We start from the raw sequence: 19076 nt of genomic DNA on the forward strand, positions 1-19076 counted from the left end.
TCGTGGCAAGACGCAGGGCCCTCTGGATAAGGTGAAACTAAGAAAAAGCTTACGGCACTTGGTATTCCCAGGCAGTCTCCCAACCAAGTACTAACCAAGCCCGGCCCCGCTTAGCTTCCGAGATCAGACGAGATCGGGCGCAGTCGGAACGGTATGGCCGTAAGCGAGGGAAGCGGCCAGAATCAGCACTTTTGTTTTCAGTTGAGGGTTTATTGAGCGTCGCACCGAGAGAAGAGCAGACGTCGATGCGGCATTGATGTCAAGATGTCTTTGAGAAAGTCGTTATTAAAATGAGGAAGCAAGCGGTGAGTTGTATACGATTGCTACGAGTACTTTCTGCAAAAGTGGGCGGGGACTGCCGTCGTTCTTCAAATAAAGGTAATTTGTGAAATGAAAGGGTAGTGACATCTTTACATTCGTGGCAAGACGCAGGGCCCTCTGGATAAGGTGAAACTAAGAAAAAGCTTACGGCACTTGGTATTCCCAGGCAGTCTCCCAACCAAGTACTAACCAAGCCCGGCCCCGCTTAGCTTCCGAGATCAGACGAGATCGGGCGCAGTCGGAACGGTATGGCTGTAAGCGAGAGAAGCGGCCAGAATCAGCACTTTTGTTTTCAGTTGAGGGTTTATTGAGAGTCGCACCGAGAGAAGAGCAGACGTCGATGCGGCATTGATGTCAAGATGTCTTTGAGAAAGTCGTTATTAAAATGAGGAAGAAAGCGGTGAGTTGTATACGATTGCTACGAGTACTTTCTGCAAAAGTGGGCGGGGACTGCCGTCTTTGTACAAATAAAGGTAATTTGTGAAATGAAAGGGTAGTGACATCTTTACATTCGTGGCAAGACGCAGGGCCCTCTGGATAAGGTGAAACTAAGAAAAAGCTTACGGCACTTGGTATTCCCAGGCAGTCTCCCAACCAAGTACTAACCAAGCCCGGCCCCGCTTAGCTTCCGAGATAAGACGAGATCGGGCGCAGTCGGAATGGTATGGCCGTAAGCGAGGGAAGCGGCCAGAATCAGCACTTTTGTTTTCAGTTGAGGGTTTATTGAGAGTCGCACCGAGAGAAGAGCAGACGTCGATGCGGCATTGATGTCAAGATGTCTTTGAGAAAGTCGTTATTAAAATGAGGAAGAAATCGGTGAGTTGTATACGATTGCTACGAGTACTTTCTGCAAAAGTGGGCGGGGACTGCTGTCGTTCTACAAATAAAGGTAATTTGTGAAATGAAAGGGTAGTGACATCTTTACATTCGTGGCAAGACGCAGGGCCCTCTGGATAAGGTGAAACTAAGAAAAAGCTTACGGCACTTGGTATTCCCAGGCAGTCTCCCAACCAAGTACTAACCAAGCCCGGCCCCGCTTAGCTTCCGAGATCAGACGAGATCGGGCGCAGTCGAAACGGTATGGCCGTAAGCAAGGGAAGCGGCCAGAATCAGCACTTTTGTTTTCAGTTGAGGGTTTATTGAGCGTCGCACCGAGAGAAGAGCAGACGTCGATGCGGCATTGATGTCAAGATGTCTTTGAGAAAGTCGTTATTAAAATGAGGAAGAAATCGGTGAGTTGTATACGATTGCTACGAGTACTTTCTGCAAAAGTGGGCGGGGACTGCTGTCGTTCTACAAATAAAGGTAATTTGTGAAATGAAAGGGTAGTGACATCTTTACATTCGTGGCAAGACGCAGGGCCCTCTGGATAAGGTGAAACTAAGAAAAAGCTTACGGCACTTGGTATTCCCAGGCAGTCTGCCAACCAAGTACTAACCAAGCCCGGCCCCGCTTAGCTTCCGAGATCAGACGAGATCGGGCGCAGTCGGAACGGTATGGCCGTAAGCGAGGGAAGCAGCCAGAATCAGCACTTTTGTTTTCAGTTGAGGGTTTATTGAGAGTCGCACCGAGAGAAGAGCAGACGTCGATGCGGCATTGATGTCAAGATGTCTTTGAGAAAGTCGTTATTAAAATGAGGAAGAAATCGGTGAGTTGTATACGATTGCTACGAGTACTTTCTGCAAAAGTGGGCGGGGACTGCCGTCTTTGTACAAATAAAGGTAATTTGTGAAATGAAAGGGTAGTGACATGTTTACATTCGTGGCAAGACGCAGGGCCCTCTGGATAAGGTGAAACTAAGAAATAGCTTACGGCACTTGGTATTCCCAGGCAGTCTCCCAACCAAGTACTAACCAAGCCCAGCCCCGCTTAGCTTCCGAGATCAGACGAGATCGGGCGCAGTCGGAACGGTATGGCCGTAAGCGAGGGAAGCGGCCAGAATCAGCACTTTTGTTTTCAGTTGAGGGTTTATTGAGAGTCGCACCGAGAGAAGAGCAGACGTCGATGCGGCATTGATGTCAAGATGTCTTTGAGAAAGTCGTTATTAAAATGAGGAAGAAATCGGTGAGTTGTATACGATTGCTACGAGTACTTTCTGCAAAAGTGGGCGGGGACTGCCGTCTTTGTACAAATAAAGGTAATTTGTGAAATGAAAGGGTAGTGACATCTTTACATTCGTGGCAAGACGCAGGGCCCTCTGGATAAGGTGAAACTAAGAAAAAGCTTAGGGCACTTGGTATTCCCAGGCAGTCTCCCAACCAAGTACTAACCAAGCCCGGTCCCGCTTAGCTTCCGAGATCAGACGAGATCGGGCGCAGTCGGAACGGTATGGCCGTAAGCGAGGGAAGCGGCCAGAATCAGCACTTTTGTTTTCAGTTGAGGGTTTATTGAGAGTCGCACCGAGAGAAGAGCAGACGTCGATGCGGCATTGATGTCAAGATGTCTTTGAGAAAGTCGTTATTAAAATGAGGAAGAAATCGGTGAGTTGTATACGATTGCTACGAGTACTTTCTGCAAAAGTGGGCGGGGACTGCCGTCTTTGTACAAATAAAGGTAATTTGTGAAATGAAAGGGTAGTGACATCTTTACATTCGTGGCAAGACGCAGGGCCCTCTGGATAAGGTGAAACTAAGAAAAAGCTTACGGCACTTGGTATTCCCAGGCAGTCTCCCAACCAAGTACTAACCAAGCCCGGCCCCGCTTAGCTTCCGAGATCAGACGAGATCGGGCGCAGTCGGAAATGGTATGGCCGTAAGCGAGGGAAGCGGCCAGAATCAGCACTTTTGTTTTCAGTTGAGGGTTTCTTGAGAGTCGCACCGAGAGAAGAGCAGACGTCGATGCGGCATTGATGTCAAGATGTCTTTGAGAAAGTCGTTATTAAAATGAGGAAGAAATCGGTGAGTTGTATACGATTGCTACGAGTACTTTCTGCAAAAGTGGGCGGGGACTGCCGTCTTTGTACAAATAAAGGTAATTTGTGAAATGAAAGGGTAGTGACATCTTTACATTCGTGGCAAGACGCAGGGCCCTCTGGATAAGGTGAAACTAAGAAAAAGCTTACGGCACTTGGTATTCCCAGGCAGTCTCCCAACCAAGTACTAACCAAGCCCGGCCCCGCTTAGCTTCCGAGATCAGACGAGATCGGGCGCAGTCAGAACGGTATGGCCGTAAGCGAGGGAAGCGGCCAGAATCAGCACTTTTGTTTTCAGTTGAGGGTTTATTGAGAGTCGCACCGAGAGAAGAGCAGACGTCGATGCGGCATTGATGTCAAGATGTCTTTGAGAAAGTCGTTATTAAAATGAGGAAGAAAGCGGTGAGTTGTATACGATTGCTACGAGTACTTTCTGCAAAAGTGGGCGGGGACTGCTGTCGTTCTACAAATAAAGGTAATTTGTGAAATGAAAGGGTAGTGACATCTTTACATTCGTGGCAAGACGCAGGGCCCTCTGGATAAGGTGAAACTAAGAAAAAGCTTACGGCACTTGGTATTCCCAGGCAGTCTCCCAACCAAGTACTAACCAAGCCCGGCCCCGCTTAGCTTCCGAGATCAGACGAGATCGGGCGCAGTCGGAACGGTATGGCCGTAAGCGAGGGAAGCGGCCAGAATCAGCACTTTTGTTTTCAGTTGAGGGTTTATTGAGAGTCGCACCGAGAGAAGAGCAGACGTCGATGCGGCATTGATGTTAAGATGTCTTTGAGAAAGTCGTTATTAAAATGAGGAAGAAATCGGTGAGTTGTATACGATTGCTACGAGTACTTTCTGCAAAAGTGGGCGGGGACTGCTGTCGTTCTACAAATAAAGGTAATTTGTGAAATGAAAGGGTAGTGACATCTTTACATTCGTGGCAAGACGCAGGGCCCTCTGGATAAGGTGAAACTAAGAAAAAGCTTACGGCACTTTGTATTCCCAGGCAGTCTCCCAACCAAGTACTAACCAAGCCCGGCCCCGCTTAGCTTCCGAGATCAGACGAGATCGGGCGCAGTCGGAACGGTATGGCCGTAAGCGAGGGAAGCGGCCAGAATCAGCACTTTTGTTTTCAGTTGAGGGTTTATTGAGAGTCGCACCGAGAGAAGAGCAGACGTCGATGCGGCATTGATGTCAAGATGTCTTTGAGAAAGTCGTTATTAAAATGAGGAAGAAAGCGGTGAGTTGTATACGATTGCTACGAGTACTTTCTGCAAAAGTGGGCGGGGACTGCTGTCGTTCTACAAATAAAGGTAATTTGTGAAATGAAAGGGTAGTGACATCTTTACATTCGTGGCAAGACGCAGGGCCCTCTGGATAAGGTGAAACTAAGAAAAAGCTTACGGCACTTGGTATTCCCAGGCAGTCTCCCAACCAAGTACTAACCAAGCCCGGCCCCGCTTAGCTTCCGAGATCAGACGAGATCGGGCGCAGTCGGAACGGTATGGCCGTAAGCGAGGGAAGCGGCCAGAATCAGCACTTTTGTTTTCAGTTGAGGGTTTATTGAGAGTCGCACCGAGAGAAGAGCAGACGTCGATGCGGCATTGATGTCAAGATGTCTTTGAGAAAGTCGTTATTAAAATGAGGAAGAAATCGGTGAGTTGTATGCGATTGCTACGAGGACTTTCTGCAAAAGTGGGCGGGGACTGCCGTCTTTGTACAAATAAAGGTAATTTGTGAAATGAAAGGGTAGTGACATCTTTCAATTCGTGGCAAGACGCAGGGCCCTCTGGATAAGGTGAAACTAAGAAAAAGCTTACGGCACTTGGTATTCCTAAGGCAGTCTCCCAACCAAGTACTAACCAAGCCCGGCCCCGCTTAGCTTCCGAGATCAGACGAGATCGGGCGCAGTCGGAACGGTATGGCCGTAAGCGAGGGAAGCGGCCAGAATCAGCCCTTTTGTTTTCAGTTGAGGGTTTATTGAGAGTCGCACCGAGAGAAGAGCAGACGTCGATGCGGCATTGATGTCAAGATGTCTTTGAGAAAGTCGTTATTAAAATGAGGAAGAAATCGGTGAGTTGTATACGATTGCTACGAGTACTTTCTGCAAAAGTGGGCGGGGACTGCTGTCGTTCTACAAATAAAGGTAATTTGTGAAATGAAAGGGTAGTGACATCTTTACATTCGTGGCAAGACGCAGGGCCCTCTGGATAAGGTGAAACTAAGAAAAAGCTTACGGCACTTGGTATTCCCAGGCAGTCTCCCAACCAAGTACTAACCAAGCCCGGCCCCGCTTAGCTTCCGAGATCAGACGAGATCGGGCGCAGTCGGAACGGTATGGCCGTAAGCGAGGGAAGCGGCCAGAATCAGCACTTTTGTTTTCAGTTGAGGGTTTATTGAGAGTCGCACCGAGAGAAGAGCAGACGTCGATGCGGCATTGATGTCAAGATGTCTTTGAGAAAGTCGTTATTAAAATGAGGAAGAAATCGGTGAGTTGTATACGATTGCTACGAGTACTTTCTGCAAAAGTGGGCGGGGACTGCCGTCTTTGTACAAATAAAGGTAATTTGTGAAATGAAAGGGTAGTGACATCTTTACATTCGTGGCAAGACGCAGGGCCCTCTGGATAAGGTGAAACTAAGAAAAAGCTTACGGCACTTGGTATTCCCAGGCAGTCTCCCAACCAAGTACTAACCAAGCCCGGCCCCGCTTAGCTTCCGAGATCAGACGAGATCGGGCGCAGTCGGAACGGTATGGCCGTAAGCGAGGGAAGCGGCCAGAATCAGCACTTTTGTTTTCAGTTGAGGGTTTATTGAGAGTCGCACCGAGAGAAGAGCAGACGTCGATGCGGCATTGATGTCAAGATGTCTTTGAGAAAGTCGTTATTAAAATGAGGAAGAAATCGGTGAGTTGTATACGATTGCTACGAGTACTTTCTGCAAAAGTGGGCGGGGACTGCCGTCTTTGTACAAATAAAGGTAATTTGTGAAATGAAAGGGTAGTGACATCTTTACATTCGTGGCAAGACGCAGGGCCCTCTGGATAAGGTGAAACTAAGAAAAAGCTTACGGCACTTGGTATTCCCAGGCAGTCTCCCAACCAAGTACTAACCAAGCCCGGCCCCGCTTAGCTTCCGAGATAAGATGAGATCGGGCGCAGTCGGAACGGTATGGCCGTAAGCGAGGGAAGCGGCCAGAATCAGCACTTTTGTTTTCAGTTGAGGGTTTATTGAGAGTCGCACCGAGAGAAGAGCAGACGTCGATGCGGCATTGATGTCAAGATGTCTTTGAGAAAGTCGTTATTAAAATGAGGAAGAAATCGGTGAGTTGTATACGATTGCTACGAGTACTTTCTGCAAAAGTGGGCGGGGACTGCTGTCGTTCTACAAATAAAGGTAATTTGTGAAATGAAAGGGTAGTGACATCTTTACATTCGTGGCAAGACGCAGGGCCCTCTGGATAAGGTGAAACTAAGAAAAAGCTTACGGCACTTGGTATTCCCAGGCAGTCTCCCAACCAAGTACTAACCAAGCCCGGCCCCGCTTAGCTTCCGAGATCAGACGAGATCGGGCGCAGTCGGAACGGTATGGCCGTAAGCGAGGGAAGCGGCCAGAATCAGCACTTTTGTTTTCAGTTGAGGGTTTATTGAGAGTCGCACCGAGAGAAGAGCAGACGTCGATGCGGCATTGATGTCAAGATGTCTTTGAGAAAGTCGTTATTAAAATGAGGAAGAAATCGGTGAGTTGTATACGATTGCTACGAGTACTTTCTGCAAAAGTGGGCGGGGACTGCCGTCTTTGTACAAATAAAGGTAATTTGTGAAATGAAAGGGTAGTGACATCTTTACATTCGTGGCAAGACGCAGGGCCCTCTGGATAAGGAGAAACTAAGAAAAAGCTTACGGCACTTGGTATTCCCAGGCAGTCTCCCAACCAAGTACTAACCAAGCCCGGCCCCGCTTAGCTTCCGAGATCAGACGAGATCGGGCGCAGTCGGAACGGTATGGCCGTAAGCGAGGGAAGCGGCCAGAATCAGCACTTTTGTTTTCAGTTGAGGGTTTAATGAGAGTCGCACCGAGAGAAGAGCAGACGTCGATGCGGCATTGATGTCAAGATGTCTTTGAGAAAGTCGTTATTAAAATGAGGAAGAAAGCGGTGAGTTGTATACGATTGCTACGAGTACTTTCTGCAAAAGTGGGCGGGGACTGCCGTCGTTCTACAAATAAAGGTAATTTGTGAAATGAAAGGGTAGTGACATCTTTACATTCGTGGCAAGACGCAGGGCCCTCTGGATAAGGTGAAACTAAGAAAAAGCTTACGGCACTTGGTATTCCCAGGCAGTCTCCCAACCAAGTACTAACCAAGCCCGGCCCCGCTTAGCTTCCGAGATCAGACGAGATCGGGCGCAGTCGGAACGGTATGGCCGTAAGCGAGGGAAGCGGCCAGAATCAGCACTTTTGTTTTCAGTTGAGGGTTTATTGAGAGTCGCACCGAGAGAAGAGCAGACGTCGATGCGGCATTGATGTCAAGATGTCTTTGAGAAAGTCGTTATTAAAATGAGGAAGAAAGCGGTGAGTTGTATACGATTGCTACGAGTACTTTCTGCAAAAGTGGGCGGGGACTGCCGTCTTTGTACAAATAAAGGTAATTTGTGAAATGAAAGGGTAGTGACATCTTTACATTCGTGGCAAGACGCAGGGCCCTCTGGATAAGGTGAAACTAAGAAAAAGCTTACGGCACTTGGTATTCCCAGGCAGTCTCCCAACCAAGTACTAACCAAGCCCGGCCCCGCTTAGCTTCCGAGATCAGACGAGATCGGGCGCAGTCGGAACGGTATGGCCGTAAGCGAGGGAAGCGGCCAGAATCAGCACTTTTGTTTTCAGTTGAGGGTTTATTGAGAGTCGCACCGAGAGAAGAGCAGACGTCGATGCGGCATTGATGTCAAGATGTCTTTGAGAAAGTCGTTATTAAAATGAGGAAGAAAGCGGTGAGTTGTATACGATTGCTACGAGTACTTTCTGCAAAAGTGGGCGGGGACTGCCGTCTTTGTACAAATAAAGGTAATTTGTGAGATGAAAGGGTAGTGATATCTTTACATTCGTGGCAAGACGCAGGGCCCTCTGGATAAGGTGAAACTAAGAAAAAGCTTACGGCACTTGGTATTCCCAGGCAGTCTCCCAACCAAGTACTAACCAAGCCCGGCCCCGCTTAGCTTCCGAGATCAGACGAGATCGGGCGCAGTCGGAACGGTATGGCCGTAAGCGAGGGAAGCGGCCAGAATCAGCACATTTGTTTTCAGTTGAGGGTTTATTGAGAGTCGCACCGAGAGAAGAGCAGACGTCGATGCGGCATTGATGTCAAGATGTCTTTGAGAAAGTCGTTATTAAAATGAGGAAGAAAGCGGTGAGTTGTATACGATTGCTACGAGTACTTTCTGCAAAAGTGGGCGGGGACTGCCGTCTTTGTACAAATAAAGGTAATTTGTGAGATGAAAGGGTAGTGATATCTTTACATTCGTGGCAAGACGCAGGGCCCTCTGGATAAGGTGAAACTAAGAAAAAGCTTACGGCACTTGGTATTCCCAGGCAGTCTCCCAACCAAGTACTAACCAAGCCCGGCCCCGCTTAGCTTCCGAGATCAGACGAGATCGGGCGCAGTCGGAACGGTATGGCCGTAAGCGAGGGAAGCGGCCAGAATCAGCACTTTTGTTTTCAGTTGAGGGTTTATTGAGAGTCGCACCGAGAGAAGAGCAGACGTCGATGCGGCATTGATGTTAAGATGTCTTTGAGAAAGTCGTTATTAAAATGAGGAAGAAATCGGTGAGTTGTATACGATTGCTACGAGTACTTTCTGCAAAAGTGGGCGGGGACTGCTGTCGTTCTACAAATAAAGGTAATTTGTGAAATGAAAGGGTAGTGACATCTTTACATTCGTGGCAAGACGCAGGGCCCTCTGGATAAGGTGAAACTAAGAAAAAGCTTACGGCACTTGGTATTCCCAGGCAGTCTCCCAACCAAGTACTAACCAAGCCCGGCCCCGCTTAGCTTCCGAGATCAGACGAGATCGGGCGCAGTCGAAACGGTATGGCCGTAAGCAAGGGAAGCGGCCAGAATCAGCACTTTTGTTTTCAGTTGAGGGTTTATTGAGCGTCGCACCGAGAGAAGAGCAGACGTCGATGCGGCATTGATGTCAAGATGTCTTTGAGAAAGTCGTTATTAAAATGAGGAAGAAATCGGTGAGTTGTATACGATTGCTACGAGTACTTTCTGCAAAAGTGGGCGGGGACTGCTGTCGTTCTACAAATAAAGGTAATTTGTGAAATGAAAGGGTAGTGACATCTTTACATTCGTGGCAAGACGCAGGGCCCTCTGGATAAGGTGAAACTAAGAAAAAGCTTACGGCACTTGGTATTCCCAGGCAGTCTGCCAACCAAGTACTAACCAAGCCCGGCCCCGCTTAGCTTCCGAGATCAGACGAGATCGGGCGCAGTCGGAACGGTATGGCCGTAAGCGAGGGAAGCAGCCAGAATCAGCACTTTTGTTTTCAGTTGAGGGTTTATTGAGAGTCGCACCGAGAGAAGAGCAGACGTCGATGCGGCATTGATGTCAAGATGTCTTTGAGAAAGTCGTTATTAAAATGAGGAAGAAATCGGTGAGTTGTATACGATTGCTACGAGTACTTTCTGCAAAAGTGGGCGGGGACTGCCGTCTTTGTACAAATAAAGGTAATTTGTGAAATGAAAGGGTAGTGACATGTTTACATTCGTGGCAAGACGCAGGGCCCTCTGGATAAGGTGAAACTAAGAAATAGCTTACGGCACTTGGTATTCCCAGGCAGTCTCCCAACCAAGTACTAACCAAGCCCAGCCCCGCTTAGCTTCCGAGATCAGACGAGATCGGGCGCAGTCGGAACGGTATGGCCGTAAGCGAGGGAAGCGGCCAGAATCAGCACTTTTGTTTTCAGTTGAGGGTTTATTGAGAGTCGCACCGAGAGAAGAGCAGACGTCGATGCGGCATTGATGTCAAGATGTCTTTGAGAAAGTCGTTATTAAAATGAGGAAGAAATCGGTGAGTTGTATACGATTGCTACGAGTACTTTCTGCAAAAGTGGGCGGGGACTGCCGTCTTTGTACAAATAAAGGTAATTTGTGAAATGAAAGGGTAGTGACATCTTTACATTCGTGGCAAGACGCAGGGCCCTCTGGATAAGGTGAAACTAAGAAAAAGCTTAGGGCACTTGGTATTCCCAGGCAGTCTCCCAACCAAGTACTAACCAAGCCCGGTCCCGCTTAGCTTCCGAGATCAGACGAGATCGGGCGCAGTCGGAACGGTATGGCCGTAAGCGAGGGAAGCGGCCAGAATCAGCACTTTTGTTTTCAGTTGAGGGTTTATTGAGAGTCGCACCGAGAGAAGAGCAGACGTCGATGCGGCATTGATGTCAAGATGTCTTTGAGAAAGTCGTTATTAAAATGAGGAAGAAATCGGTGAGTTGTATACGATTGCTACGAGTACTTTCTGCAAAAGTGGGCGGGGACTGCCGTCTTTGTACAAATAAAGGTAATTTGTGAAATGAAAGGGTAGTGACATCTTTACATTCGTGGCAAGACGCAGGGCCCTCTGGATAAGGTGAAACTAAGAAAAAGCTTACGGCACTTGGTATTCCCAGGCAGTCTCCCAACCAAGTACTAACCAAGCCCGGCCCCGCTTAGCTTCCGAGATCAGACGAGATCGGGCGCAGTCGGAAATGGTATGGCCGTAAGCGAGGGAAGCGGCCAGAATCAGCACTTTTGTTTTCAGTTGAGGGTTTCTTGAGAGTCGCACCGAGAGAAGAGCAGACGTCGATGCGGCATTGATGTCAAGATGTCTTTGAGAAAGTCGTTATTAAAATGAGGAAGAAATCGGTGAGTTGTATACGATTGCTACGAGTACTTTCTGCAAAAGTGGGCGGGGACTGCCGTCTTTGTACAAATAAAGGTAATTTGTGAAATGAAAGGGTAGTGACATCTTTACATTCGTGGCAAGACGCAGGGCCCTCTGGATAAGGTGAAATTAAGAAAAAGCTTACGGCACTTGGTATTCCCAGGCAGTCTCCCAACCAAGTACTAACCAAGCCCGGCCCCGCTTAGCTTCCGAGATCAGACGAGATCAGGCGCAGTCAGAACGGTATGGCCGTAAGCGAGGGAAGCGTCCAGAATCAGCCCTTTTGTTTTCAGTTGAGGGTTTATTGAGAGTCGCACCGAGAGAAGAGCAGACGTCGATGCGGCATTGATGTCAAGATGTCTTTGAGAAAGTCGTTATTAAAATGAGGAAGAAAGTGGTGAGTTGTATACGATTGCTACGAGTACTTTCTGCAAAAGTGGGCGGGGACTGCTGTCGTTCTACAAATAAAGGTAATTTGTGAAATGAAAGGGTAGTGACATCTTTACATTCGTGGCAAGACGCAGGGCCCTCTGGATAAGGTGAAACTAAGAAAAAGCTTACGGCACTTGGTATTCCCAGGCAGTCTCCCAACCAAGTACTAACCAAGCCCGGCCCCGCTTAGCTTCCGAGATCAGACGAGATCGGGCGCAGTCGGAAATGGTATGGCTGTAAGCGAGGGAAGCGGCCAGAATCAGCACTTTTGTTTTCAGTTGAGGGTTTCTTGAGAGTCGCACCGAGAGAAGAGCAGACGTCGATGCGGCATTGATGTCAAGATGTCTTTGAGAAAGTCGTTATTAAAATGAGGAAGAAATCGGTGAGTTGTATACGATTGCTACGAGTACTTTCTGCAAAAGTGGGCGGGGACTGCCGTCTTTGTACAAATAAAGGTAATTTGTGAAATGAAAGGGTAGTGACATCTTTACATTCGTGGCAAGACGCAGGGCCCTCTGGATAAGGTGAAACTAAGAAAAAGCTTACGGCACTTGGTATTCCCAGGCAGTCTCCCAACCAAGTACTAACCAAGCCCGGCCCCGCTTAGCTTCCGAGATCAGACGAGATCGGGCGCAGTCGGAAATGGTATGGCCGTAAGCGAGGGAAGCGGCCAGAATCAGCACTTTTGTTTTCAGTTGAGGGTTTCTTGAGAGTCGCACCGAGAGAAGAGCAGACGTCGATGCGGCATTGATGTCAAGATGTCTTTGAGAAAGTCGTTATTAAAATGAGGAAGAAATCGGTGAGTTGTATACGATTGCTACGAGTACTTTCTGCAAAAGTGGGCGGGGACTGCCGTCTTTGTACAAATAAAGGTAATTTGTGAAATGAAAGGGTAGTGACATCTTTACATTCGTGGCAAGACGCAGGGCCCTCTGGATAAGGTGAAATTAAGAAAAAGCTTACGGCACTTGGTATTCCCAGGCAGTCTCCCAACCAAGTACTAACCAAGCCCGGCCCCGCTTAGCTTCCGAGATCAGACGAGATCGGGCGCAGTCAGAACGGTATGGCCGTAAGCGAGGGAAGCGGCCAGAATCAGCCCTTTTGTTTTCAGTTGAGGGTTTATTGAGTCGCACCGAGAGATGAGCAGACGTCGATGCGGCATTGATGTCAAGATGTCTTTGAGAAAGTCATTAAAATGAGGAAGAAAGCGGTGAGTTGTATACGATTGCTACGAGTACTTTCTGCAAAAGTGGGCGGGGACTGCTGTCGTTCTACAAATAAAGGTAATTTGTGAAATGAAAGGGTAGTGACATCTTTACATTCGTGGCAAGACGCAGGGCCCTCTGGATAAGGTGAAACTAAGAAAAAGCTTACGGCACTTGGTATTCCCAGGCAGTCTCCCAACCAAGTACTAACCAAGCCCGGCCCCGCTTAGCTTCCGAGATCAGACGAGATCGGGCGCAGTCGGAACGGTATGGCCGTAAGCGAGGGAAGCGGCCAGAATCAGCACTTTTGTTTTCAGTTGAGGGTTTATTGAGAGTCGCACCGAGAGAAGAGCAGACGTCGATGCGGCATTGATGTCAAGATGTCTTTGAGAAAGTCGTTATTAAAATGAGGAAGAAAGCGGTGAGTTGTATACGATTGCTACGAGTACTTTCTGCAAAAGTGGGCGGGGACTGCCGTCTTTGTACAAATAAAGGTAATTTGTGAAATGAAAGGGTAGTGACATCTTTACATTCGTGGCAAGACGCAGGGCCCTCTGGATAAGGTGAAACTAAGAAAAAGCTTACGGCACTTGGTATTCCCAGGCAGTCTCCCAACCAAGTACTAACCAAGCCCGGCCCCGCTTAGCTTCCGAGATCAGACGAGATCGGGCGCAGTCGGAACGGTATGGCCGTAAGCGAGGGAAGCGGCCAGAATCAGCACTTTTGTTTTCAGTTGAGGGTTTATTGAGAGTCGCACCGAGAGAAGAGCAGACGTCGATGCGGCATTGATGTCAAGATGTCTTTGAGAAAGTCGTTATTAAAATGAGGAAGAAATCGGTGAGTTGTATATGATTGCTACGAGTACTTTCTGCAAAAGTGGGCGGGGACTGCCGTCTTTGTACAAATAAAGGTAATTTGTGAAATGAAAGGGTAGTGACATCTTTACATTCGTGGCAAGACGCAGGGCCCTCTGGATAAGGTGAAACTAAGAAAAAGCTTACGGCACTTGGTATTCCCAGGCAGTCTCCCAACCAAGTACTAACCAAGCCCGGCCCCGCTTAGCTTCCGAGATCAGACGAGATCGGGCGCAGTCAGAACGTTATGGCCGTAAGCGAGGGAAGCGGCCAGAATCAGCACTTTTGTTTTCAGTTGAGGGTTTATTGAGAGTCGCACCGAGAGAAGAGCAGACGTCGATGCGGCATTGATGTCAAGATGTCTTTGAGAAAGTCGTTATTAAAATGAGGAAGAAAGTGGTGAGTTGTATACGATTGCTACGAGTACTTTCTGCAAAAGTGGGCGGGGACTGCTGTCGTTCTACAAATAAAGGTAATTTGTGAAATGAAAGGGTAGTGACATCTTTACATTCGTGGCAAGACGCAGGGCCCTCTGGATAAGGTGAAACTAAGAAAAAGCTTACGGCACTTGGTATTCCCAGGCAGTCTCCCAACCAAGTACTAACCAAGCCCGGCCCCGCTTAGCTTCCGAGATCAGACGAGATCGGGCGCAGTCGGAACGGTATGGCCGTAAGCGAGGGAAGCGGCCAGAATCAGCACTTTTGTTTTCAGTTGAGGGTTTATTGAGAGTCGCACCGAGAGAAGAGCAGACGTCGATGCGGCATTGATGTCAAGATGTCTTTGAGAAAGTCGTTATTAAAATGAGGAAGAAAGCGGTGAGTTGTATACGATTGCTACGAGTACTTTCTGCAAAAGTGGGCGGGGACTGCCGTCTTTGTACAAATAAAGGTAATTTGTGAAATGAAAGGGTAGTGACATCTTTACATTCGTGGCAAGACGCAGGGCCCTCTGGATAAGGTGAAACTAAGAAAAAGCTTACGGCACTTGGTATTCCCAGGCAGTCTCCCAACCAAGTACTAACCAAGCCCGGCCCCGCTTAGCTTCCGAGATCAGACGAGATCGGGCGCAGTCGGAACGGTATGGCCGTAAGCGAGGGAAGCGGCCAGAATCAGCCCTTTTGTTTTCAGTTGAGGGTTTATTGAGAGTCGCACCGAGAGAAGAGCAGACGTCGATGCGGCATTGATGTCAAGATGTCTTTGAGAAAGTCGTTATTAAAATGAGGAAGAAAGCGGTGAGTTGTATACGATTGCTACGAGTACTTTCTGCAAAAGTGGGCGGGGACTGCTGTCGTTCTACAAATAAAGGTAATTTGTGAAATGAAAGGGTAGTGACATCTTTACATTCGTGGCAAGACGCAGGGCCCTCTGGATAAGGTGAAACTAAGAAAAAGCTTACGGCACTTGGTATTCCCAGGCAGTCTCCCAACCAAGTACTAACCAAGCCCGGCCCCGCTTAGCTTCCGAGATCAGACGAGATCGGGCGCAGTCGGAACGGTATGGCCGTAAGCGAGGGAAGCGGCCAGAATCAGCCCTTTTGTTTTCAGTTCAGGGTTAATTGAGAGTCGCACCGAGAGAAGAGCAGACGTCGATGCGGCATTGATGTCAAGATGTCTTTGAGAAAGTCGTTATTAAAATGAGGAAGAAAGCGGTGAGTTGTATACGATTGCTACGAGTACTTTCTGCAAAAGTGGGCGGGGACTGCTGTCGTTCTACAAATAAAGGTAATTTGTGAAATGAAAGGGTAGTGACATCTTTACATTCGTGGCAAGACGCAGGGCCCTCTGGATAAGGTGAAACTAAGAAAAAGCTTACGGCACTTGGTATTCCCAGGCAGTCTCCCAACCAAGTACTAACCAAGCCCGGCCCTGCTTAGCTTCCGAGATCAGACGAGATCGGGCGCAGTCGGAACGGTATGGCCGTAAGCGAGGGAAGCGGCCAGAATCAGCACTTTTGTTTTCAGTTGAGGGTTTATTGAGAGTCGCACCGAGAGAAGAGCAGACGTTGATGCGGCATTGATGTCAAGATGTCTTTGAGAAAGTCGTTATTAAAATGAGGAAGAAATCGGTGAGTTGTATACGATTGCTACGAGTACTTTCTGCAAAAGTGGGCGGGGACTGCCGTCTTTGTACAAATAAAGGTAATTTGTGAAATGAAAGGGTAGTGACATCTTTACATTCGTGGCAAGACGCAGGGCCCTCTGGATAAGGTGAAACTAAGAAAAAGCTTACGGCACTTGGTATTCCCAGGCAGTCTCCCAACCAAGTACTAACCAAGCCCGGCCCCGCTTAGCTTCCGAGATCAGACGAGATCGGGTGCAGTCGGAACGGTATGGCCGTAAGCGAGGGAAGCGGCCAGAATCAGCACTTTTGTTTTCAGTTGAGGGTTTCTTGAGAGTCGCACCGAGAGAAGAGCAGACGTCGATGCGGCATTGATGTCAAGATGTCTTTGAGAAAGTCGTTATTAAAATGAGGAAGAAAGCGGTGAGTTGTATACGATTGCTACGAGTACTTTCTGCAAAAGTGGGCGGGGACTGCTGTCGTTCTACAAATAAAGGTAATTTGTGAAATGAAAGGGTAGTGACATCTTTACATTCGTGGCAAGACGCAGGGCCCTCTGGATAAGGTGAAACTAAGAAAAAGCTTACGGCACTTGGTATTCCCAGGCAGTCTCCCAACCAAGTACTAACCAAGCCTGGCCCCGCTTAGCTTCCGAGATCAGACGAGATCGGGCGCAGTCGGAACGGTATGGCCGTAAGCAAGGGAAGCGGCCAGAATCAGCACTTTTGTTTTCAGTTGAGGGTTTATTGAGAGTCGCACCGAGAGAAGAGCAGACGTCGATGCGGCATTGATGTCAAGATGTCTTTGAGAAAGTCGTTATTAAAATGAGGAAGAAATCGGTGAGTTGTATACGATTGCTACGAGTACTTTCTGCAAAAGTGGGCGGGGACTGCCGTCTTTGTACAAATAAAGGTAATTTGTGAAATGAAAGGGTAGTGACATCTTTACATTCGTGGCAAGACGCAGGGCCCTCTGGATAAGGTGAAACTAAGAAAAAGCTTACGGCACTTGGTATTCCCAGGCAGTCTCCCAACCAAGTACTAACCAAGCCCGGCCCCGCTTAGCTTCCGAGATCAGACGAGATCGGGCGCAGTCGGAACGGTATGGCCGTAAGCGAGGGAAGCGGCCAGAATCAGCACTTTTGCTTTCAGTTGAGGGTTTATTGAGAGTCGCACCGAGAGAAGAGCAGACGTCGATGCGGCATTGATGTCAAGATGTCTTTGAGAAAGTCGTTATTAAAATGAGGAAGAAAGTGGTGAGTTGTATACGATTGCTACGAGTACTTTCTGCAAAAGTGGGCGGGGACTGCTGTCGTTCTACAAATAAAGGTAATTTGTGAAATGAAAGGGTAGTGACATCTTTACATTCGTGGCAAGACGCAGGGCCCTCTGGATAAGGTGAAACTAAGAAAAAGCTTACGGCACTTGGTATTCCCAGGCAGTCTCCCAACCAAGTACTAACCAAGCCCGGCCCCGCTTAGCTTCCGAGATCAGACGAGATCGGGCGCAGTCGGAACGGTATGGCCGTAAGCGAGGGAAGCGGCCAGAATCAGCACTTTTGTTTTCAGTTGAGGGTTTATTGAGAGTCGCACCGAGAGAAGAGCAGACGTCGATGCGGCATTGATGTCAAGATGTCTTTGAGAAAGTCGTTATTAAAATGAGGAAGAAAGTGGTGAGTTGTATACGATTGCTACGAGTACTTTCTGCAAAAGTGGGCGGGGACTGCTGTCGTTCTACAAATAAAGGTAATTTGTGAAATGAAAGGGTAGTGACATCTTTACATTCGTGGCAAGACGCAGGGCCCTCTGGATAAGGTGAAACTAAGAAAAAGCTTACGGCACTTGGTATTCCCAGGCAGTCTCCCAACCAAGTACTAACCAAGCCCGGCCCCGCTTAGCTTCCGAGATCAGACGAGATCGGGCGCAGTCGGAACGGTATGGCCGTAAGCGAGGGAAGCGGCCAGAATCAGCACTTTTGTTTTCAGTTGAGGGTTTATTGAGAGTCGCACCGAGAGAAGAGCAGACGTCGATGCGGCATTGATGTCAAGATGTCTTTGAGAAAGTCGTTATTAAAATGAGGAAGAAATCGGTGAGTTGTATATGATTGCTACGAGTACTTTCTGCAAAAGTGGGCGGGGACTGCCGTCTTTGTACAAATAAAGGAAATTTGTGAAATGAAAGGGTAGTGACATCTTTACATTCGTGGCAAGACGCAGGGCCCTCTGGAAAAGGTGAAACTAAGAAAAAGCTTACGGCACTTGGTATTCCCAGGCAGTCTCCCAACCAAGTACTAACCAAGCCCGGCCCCGCTTAGCTTCCGAGATCAGACGAGATCGGGCGCAGTCGGAACGGTATGGCCGTAAGCGAGGGAAGCGGCCAGAATCAGCACTTTTGTTTTCAGTTGAGGGTTTATTGAGAGTCGCACCGAGAGAAGAGCAGACGTCGATGCGGCATTGATGTCAAGATGTCTTTGAGAAAGTCGTTATTAAAATGAGGAAGAAATCGGTGAGTTGTATATGATTGCTACGAGTACTTTCTGCAAAAGTGGGCGGGGACTGCCGTCTTTGTACAAATAAAGGTAATTTGTGAAATGAAAGGGTAGTGACATCTTTACATTCGTGGCAAGACGCAGGGCCCTCTGGATAAGGTGAAACTAAGAAAAAGCTTACGGCACTTGGTATTCCCAGGCAGTCTCCCAACCAAGTACTAACCAAGCCCGGCCCCGCTTAGCTTCCGAGATCAGACGAGATCGGGCGCAGTCGGAACGGTATGGCCGTAAGCGAGGGAAGCGGCCAGAATCAGCACTTTTGTTTTCAGTTGAGGGTTTATTGAGAGTCGCACCGAGAGAAGAGCAGACGTCGATGCGGCATTGATGTCAAGATGTCTTTGAGAAAGTCGTTATTAAAATGAGGAAGAAATCGGTGAGTTGTATACGATTGCTACGAGTACTTTCTGCAAAAGTGGGCGGGGACTGCCGTCTTTGTACAAATAAAGGTAATTTGTGAAATGAAAGGGTAGTGACATCTTTACATTCGTGGCAAGACGCAGGGCCCTCTGGATAAGGTGAAACTAAGAAAAAGCTTACGGCACTTGGTATTCCCAGGCAGTCTCCCAACCAAGTACTAACCAAGCCCGGCCCCGCTTAGCTTCCGAGATCAGGCGCAGTCGGAACGGTATGGCCGTAAGCGAGGGAAGCGGCCAGAATCAGCACTTTTGTTTTCAGTTGAGGGTTTCTTGAGAGTCGCACCGAGAGAAGAGCAGACGTCGATGCGGCATTGATGTCAAGATGTCTTTGAGAAAGTCGTTATTAAAATGAGGAAGAAATCGGTGAGTTGTATACGATTGCTACGAGTACTTTCTGCAAAAGTGGGCGGGGACTGCCGTCTTT

At 48.3% G+C, this 19076-nt stretch overlaps 44 non-coding genes and 2 pseudogenes across 44 annotated transcripts; all 46 read right to left on the bottom strand.

Annotated features, from left to right (window-relative positions):
- Positions 1-46: 46 nt before the first annotated feature.
- On the bottom strand, positions 47-165 carry LOC140590529 (5S ribosomal RNA). Its single transcript, XR_011991361.1, has one exon. It is a non-coding gene; the product is annotated as a 5S ribosomal RNA (ribosomal RNA).
- Positions 166-462: 297 nt separating this feature from the next.
- LOC140589660 (5S ribosomal RNA) lies at positions 463-581 on the bottom strand. Its single transcript, XR_011990839.1, has one exon. It is a non-coding gene; the product is annotated as a 5S ribosomal RNA (ribosomal RNA).
- A 297-nt stretch (positions 582-878) lies between these two features.
- On the bottom strand, positions 879-997 carry LOC140589903 (5S ribosomal RNA). The gene has a single exon (XR_011991082.1). It is a non-coding gene; the product is annotated as a 5S ribosomal RNA (ribosomal RNA).
- Positions 998-1294: 297 nt separating this feature from the next.
- LOC140589354 (5S ribosomal RNA) lies at positions 1295-1413 on the bottom strand. The gene has a single exon (XR_011990533.1). It is a non-coding gene; the product is annotated as a 5S ribosomal RNA (ribosomal RNA).
- Positions 1414-1710: 297 nt separating this feature from the next.
- LOC140589614 (5S ribosomal RNA) lies at positions 1711-1829 on the bottom strand. Its single transcript, XR_011990793.1, has one exon. It is a non-coding gene; the product is annotated as a 5S ribosomal RNA (ribosomal RNA).
- A 297-nt stretch (positions 1830-2126) lies between these two features.
- Positions 2127-2245, bottom strand: LOC140589716 (5S ribosomal RNA). Its single transcript, XR_011990895.1, has one exon. It is a non-coding gene; the product is annotated as a 5S ribosomal RNA (ribosomal RNA).
- Positions 2246-2542: 297 nt separating this feature from the next.
- LOC140589656 (5S ribosomal RNA) lies at positions 2543-2661 on the bottom strand. The gene has a single exon (XR_011990835.1). It is a non-coding gene; the product is annotated as a 5S ribosomal RNA (ribosomal RNA).
- A 297-nt stretch (positions 2662-2958) lies between these two features.
- On the bottom strand, positions 2959-3078 carry LOC140589728 (5S ribosomal RNA). Its single transcript, XR_011990907.1, has one exon. It is a non-coding gene; the product is annotated as a 5S ribosomal RNA (ribosomal RNA).
- A 297-nt stretch (positions 3079-3375) lies between these two features.
- Positions 3376-3494, bottom strand: LOC140589359 (5S ribosomal RNA). Its single transcript, XR_011990538.1, has one exon. It is a non-coding gene; the product is annotated as a 5S ribosomal RNA (ribosomal RNA).
- Positions 3495-3791: 297 nt separating this feature from the next.
- LOC140590530 (5S ribosomal RNA) lies at positions 3792-3910 on the bottom strand. The gene has a single exon (XR_011991362.1). It is a non-coding gene; the product is annotated as a 5S ribosomal RNA (ribosomal RNA).
- A 297-nt stretch (positions 3911-4207) lies between these two features.
- On the bottom strand, positions 4208-4326 carry LOC140589844 (5S ribosomal RNA). The gene has a single exon (XR_011991023.1). It is a non-coding gene; the product is annotated as a 5S ribosomal RNA (ribosomal RNA).
- Positions 4327-4623: 297 nt separating this feature from the next.
- Positions 4624-4742, bottom strand: LOC140590531 (5S ribosomal RNA). The gene has a single exon (XR_011991363.1). It is a non-coding gene; the product is annotated as a 5S ribosomal RNA (ribosomal RNA).
- Positions 4743-5039: 297 nt separating this feature from the next.
- LOC140589960 (5S ribosomal RNA) lies at positions 5040-5159 on the bottom strand. The gene has a single exon (XR_011991139.1). It is a non-coding gene; the product is annotated as a 5S ribosomal RNA (ribosomal RNA).
- Positions 5160-5456: 297 nt separating this feature from the next.
- On the bottom strand, positions 5457-5575 carry LOC140590533 (5S ribosomal RNA). The gene has a single exon (XR_011991365.1). It is a non-coding gene; the product is annotated as a 5S ribosomal RNA (ribosomal RNA).
- A 297-nt stretch (positions 5576-5872) lies between these two features.
- LOC140590534 (5S ribosomal RNA) lies at positions 5873-5991 on the bottom strand. The gene has a single exon (XR_011991366.1). It is a non-coding gene; the product is annotated as a 5S ribosomal RNA (ribosomal RNA).
- Positions 5992-6288: 297 nt separating this feature from the next.
- Positions 6289-6407, bottom strand: LOC140589857 (5S ribosomal RNA). Its single transcript, XR_011991036.1, has one exon. It is a non-coding gene; the product is annotated as a 5S ribosomal RNA (ribosomal RNA).
- Positions 6408-6704: 297 nt separating this feature from the next.
- LOC140590535 (5S ribosomal RNA) lies at positions 6705-6823 on the bottom strand. Its single transcript, XR_011991367.1, has one exon. It is a non-coding gene; the product is annotated as a 5S ribosomal RNA (ribosomal RNA).
- Positions 6824-7120: 297 nt separating this feature from the next.
- On the bottom strand, positions 7121-7239 carry LOC140590536 (5S ribosomal RNA). Its single transcript, XR_011991368.1, has one exon. It is a non-coding gene; the product is annotated as a 5S ribosomal RNA (ribosomal RNA).
- A 297-nt stretch (positions 7240-7536) lies between these two features.
- On the bottom strand, positions 7537-7655 carry LOC140590537 (5S ribosomal RNA). Its single transcript, XR_011991369.1, has one exon. It is a non-coding gene; the product is annotated as a 5S ribosomal RNA (ribosomal RNA).
- Positions 7656-7952: 297 nt separating this feature from the next.
- Positions 7953-8071, bottom strand: LOC140590538 (5S ribosomal RNA). Its single transcript, XR_011991370.1, has one exon. It is a non-coding gene; the product is annotated as a 5S ribosomal RNA (ribosomal RNA).
- Positions 8072-8368: 297 nt separating this feature from the next.
- On the bottom strand, positions 8369-8487 carry LOC140590539 (5S ribosomal RNA). Its single transcript, XR_011991371.1, has one exon. It is a non-coding gene; the product is annotated as a 5S ribosomal RNA (ribosomal RNA).
- Positions 8488-8784: 297 nt separating this feature from the next.
- LOC140590540 (5S ribosomal RNA) lies at positions 8785-8903 on the bottom strand. The gene has a single exon (XR_011991372.1). It is a non-coding gene; the product is annotated as a 5S ribosomal RNA (ribosomal RNA).
- Positions 8904-9200: 297 nt separating this feature from the next.
- Positions 9201-9319, bottom strand: LOC140589356 (5S ribosomal RNA). The gene has a single exon (XR_011990535.1). It is a non-coding gene; the product is annotated as a 5S ribosomal RNA (ribosomal RNA).
- Positions 9320-9616: 297 nt separating this feature from the next.
- LOC140589615 (5S ribosomal RNA) lies at positions 9617-9735 on the bottom strand. Its single transcript, XR_011990794.1, has one exon. It is a non-coding gene; the product is annotated as a 5S ribosomal RNA (ribosomal RNA).
- Positions 9736-10032: 297 nt separating this feature from the next.
- Positions 10033-10151, bottom strand: LOC140589828 (5S ribosomal RNA). The gene has a single exon (XR_011991007.1). It is a non-coding gene; the product is annotated as a 5S ribosomal RNA (ribosomal RNA).
- Positions 10152-10448: 297 nt separating this feature from the next.
- Positions 10449-10567, bottom strand: LOC140589657 (5S ribosomal RNA). Its single transcript, XR_011990836.1, has one exon. It is a non-coding gene; the product is annotated as a 5S ribosomal RNA (ribosomal RNA).
- A 297-nt stretch (positions 10568-10864) lies between these two features.
- On the bottom strand, positions 10865-10984 carry LOC140589729 (5S ribosomal RNA). Its single transcript, XR_011990908.1, has one exon. It is a non-coding gene; the product is annotated as a 5S ribosomal RNA (ribosomal RNA).
- A 297-nt stretch (positions 10985-11281) lies between these two features.
- LOC140589643 (5S ribosomal RNA) lies at positions 11282-11400 on the bottom strand. The gene has a single exon (XR_011990822.1). It is a non-coding gene; the product is annotated as a 5S ribosomal RNA (ribosomal RNA).
- A 297-nt stretch (positions 11401-11697) lies between these two features.
- On the bottom strand, positions 11698-11817 carry LOC140590076 (5S ribosomal RNA; annotated as a pseudogene).
- Positions 11818-12114: 297 nt separating this feature from the next.
- Positions 12115-12234, bottom strand: LOC140589730 (5S ribosomal RNA). The gene has a single exon (XR_011990909.1). It is a non-coding gene; the product is annotated as a 5S ribosomal RNA (ribosomal RNA).
- Positions 12235-12531: 297 nt separating this feature from the next.
- On the bottom strand, positions 12532-12650 carry LOC140589360 (5S ribosomal RNA). Its single transcript, XR_011990539.1, has one exon. It is a non-coding gene; the product is annotated as a 5S ribosomal RNA (ribosomal RNA).
- A 292-nt stretch (positions 12651-12942) lies between these two features.
- On the bottom strand, positions 12943-13061 carry LOC140590541 (5S ribosomal RNA). Its single transcript, XR_011991373.1, has one exon. It is a non-coding gene; the product is annotated as a 5S ribosomal RNA (ribosomal RNA).
- A 297-nt stretch (positions 13062-13358) lies between these two features.
- Positions 13359-13477, bottom strand: LOC140590542 (5S ribosomal RNA). The gene has a single exon (XR_011991374.1). It is a non-coding gene; the product is annotated as a 5S ribosomal RNA (ribosomal RNA).
- Positions 13478-13774: 297 nt separating this feature from the next.
- LOC140589928 (5S ribosomal RNA) lies at positions 13775-13893 on the bottom strand. Its single transcript, XR_011991107.1, has one exon. It is a non-coding gene; the product is annotated as a 5S ribosomal RNA (ribosomal RNA).
- A 297-nt stretch (positions 13894-14190) lies between these two features.
- On the bottom strand, positions 14191-14309 carry LOC140590544 (5S ribosomal RNA). Its single transcript, XR_011991376.1, has one exon. It is a non-coding gene; the product is annotated as a 5S ribosomal RNA (ribosomal RNA).
- Positions 14310-14606: 297 nt separating this feature from the next.
- On the bottom strand, positions 14607-14725 carry LOC140590545 (5S ribosomal RNA). The gene has a single exon (XR_011991377.1). It is a non-coding gene; the product is annotated as a 5S ribosomal RNA (ribosomal RNA).
- A 297-nt stretch (positions 14726-15022) lies between these two features.
- Positions 15023-15141, bottom strand: LOC140590546 (5S ribosomal RNA). The gene has a single exon (XR_011991378.1). It is a non-coding gene; the product is annotated as a 5S ribosomal RNA (ribosomal RNA).
- A 297-nt stretch (positions 15142-15438) lies between these two features.
- On the bottom strand, positions 15439-15557 carry LOC140589591 (5S ribosomal RNA). Its single transcript, XR_011990770.1, has one exon. It is a non-coding gene; the product is annotated as a 5S ribosomal RNA (ribosomal RNA).
- A 297-nt stretch (positions 15558-15854) lies between these two features.
- On the bottom strand, positions 15855-15973 carry LOC140590526 (5S ribosomal RNA). Its single transcript, XR_011991358.1, has one exon. It is a non-coding gene; the product is annotated as a 5S ribosomal RNA (ribosomal RNA).
- Positions 15974-16270: 297 nt separating this feature from the next.
- Positions 16271-16389, bottom strand: LOC140589658 (5S ribosomal RNA). The gene has a single exon (XR_011990837.1). It is a non-coding gene; the product is annotated as a 5S ribosomal RNA (ribosomal RNA).
- A 297-nt stretch (positions 16390-16686) lies between these two features.
- LOC140590547 (5S ribosomal RNA) lies at positions 16687-16805 on the bottom strand. The gene has a single exon (XR_011991379.1). It is a non-coding gene; the product is annotated as a 5S ribosomal RNA (ribosomal RNA).
- Positions 16806-17102: 297 nt separating this feature from the next.
- Positions 17103-17221, bottom strand: LOC140590548 (5S ribosomal RNA). The gene has a single exon (XR_011991380.1). It is a non-coding gene; the product is annotated as a 5S ribosomal RNA (ribosomal RNA).
- Positions 17222-17518: 297 nt separating this feature from the next.
- On the bottom strand, positions 17519-17637 carry LOC140590550 (5S ribosomal RNA). Its single transcript, XR_011991381.1, has one exon. It is a non-coding gene; the product is annotated as a 5S ribosomal RNA (ribosomal RNA).
- Positions 17638-17934: 297 nt separating this feature from the next.
- LOC140590551 (5S ribosomal RNA) lies at positions 17935-18053 on the bottom strand. Its single transcript, XR_011991382.1, has one exon. It is a non-coding gene; the product is annotated as a 5S ribosomal RNA (ribosomal RNA).
- A 297-nt stretch (positions 18054-18350) lies between these two features.
- Positions 18351-18469, bottom strand: LOC140590552 (5S ribosomal RNA). Its single transcript, XR_011991383.1, has one exon. It is a non-coding gene; the product is annotated as a 5S ribosomal RNA (ribosomal RNA).
- A 297-nt stretch (positions 18470-18766) lies between these two features.
- Positions 18767-18875, bottom strand: LOC140590315 (5S ribosomal RNA; annotated as a pseudogene).
- Positions 18876-19076: the final 201 nt, after the last annotated feature.

The sequence above is a fragment of the Paramormyrops kingsleyae genome, chromosome 4 (genome assembly GCF_048594095.1).
Source record: "Paramormyrops kingsleyae isolate MSU_618 chromosome 4, PKINGS_0.4, whole genome shotgun sequence".
Taxonomy (NCBI): Eukaryota; Metazoa; Chordata; class Actinopteri; order Osteoglossiformes; family Mormyridae; genus Paramormyrops; species Paramormyrops kingsleyae.